Source organism: Crocodylus porosus, unplaced genomic scaffold (genome assembly GCF_001723895.1).
Source record: "Crocodylus porosus isolate Cpor-Errol unplaced genomic scaffold, CroPor_comp1, whole genome shotgun sequence".
NCBI lineage: Eukaryota > Metazoa > Chordata > Crocodylia > Crocodylidae > Crocodylus > Crocodylus porosus.
This window is the reverse complement of record NW_017728931.1, coordinates 37,752,128-37,753,463: the sequence shown is the minus strand read 5'-3', so window position 1 is coordinate 37,753,463 and position 1,336 is coordinate 37,752,128.

Below are 1,336 nucleotides of genomic sequence, written 5' to 3'. Positions count from 1 at the left end.
TATCCTTGGGGCACAGCAGGATGCAATTCCTCTCTGCAGGAAGGCGGGAAAAGGGTCCAAGAAATCTTCATGGCTGAGCGTGGATATCCAGGTTGGCTTGAGGGCAAAGAAAAAAGCATACTGGCAGTGGAAGCAGTGGGCAGGGACAAAGGAGGAGTACACCTCCCTGACCTGAGCTTGTAGGGATTTGGTGAGGAAGGTGAAAGCAGCACTAGAGCTTAGATTAGCTTCTGGGATGAAGAAAGACTTTTTGTTATCCTTAAAGTATATAGGTAGCAAGAAGTCTTGGGGTAACACTGGACCCCTACGAGGCAGGGCAGGGCAGTTGGTGACGGACACGCGAGAGAAGACAGAACTCTTCAACAAGTTCTTTGCCTCCGTGTTCCTGTCTGCTGACAATGGGGTGCTCTCAGGTGACAGAGTAGAGAGGCCCAGGAAGGATGCGAGTCCCCCGACTGTTAGTTCAGACCTAGTTAAGGACTACCTGGAGGGCTTAGATGTGTCCAAGTCAGCAGGACCAGATGACCGTCATCTGTGGGTGCTGAGGTGATTGGCTAGTGTCATCACGGAGCCATTGGCACAGCTGTTCAAGGACTCCTGGTGCCTGGGCCAAGTCCCCGAGAACTGGAAAAGGGCCAATGTGATCCCTGTTTTCAAGGGGAAGAAGAAAGAGCCTGGCAACTACAAGCCAGTCAGCCTCGCTTCTATCCTGGGGAAGGTCTTTGAAAAAATTATCAAGGGCCACATTTGTGAGAGCCCTGCAGGGAAAATGAGGTTGAGGGGTAACCAGCATGGGTTCGTGCAAGGCCGATCCTGCCCGACTAACCTGGTCTCTTTCTATGACCAGGTAACAAAGAGCTTAGATGGGAAGGAGGAAGTCGATGTCATCTTCTTGGACTTCCAGAAGGCCTGCCACATAGTGTCCCACCCAATCCTAGTGGGCAAGCTGAGGGACTGCAGCACTGATGAATGCACAGTCACATGGGTGGCAAACTGGCTTCAGACGCAAACCCAGAGGGTGGTGGTGGATGGGTCGATGTCAACCTGGGAGGGTGTGGGCAGCGGAGTCTCCCAGGGCTTGGTCCTTGGGCCGGTGCTGTTCGATATCTTCATTAGCAACCTGGATGAGGGTGTGGAGAGCACCCTGTTCAAGTTCGCCGATGATACCAAGCTGTGGGGTAAAGTGAATACACCGGCAGGCAGGGACCACATCCAGGCAGACCTGGATAGGTCGGAGAAGTGGGCGGATCTGAACAGGATGCAGTTCAATAAGGACAAGTGCAGGGTGCTGCACCTGGGGAGAGGGAACCAGCATTATGGTTATAGGTTAGGGGCT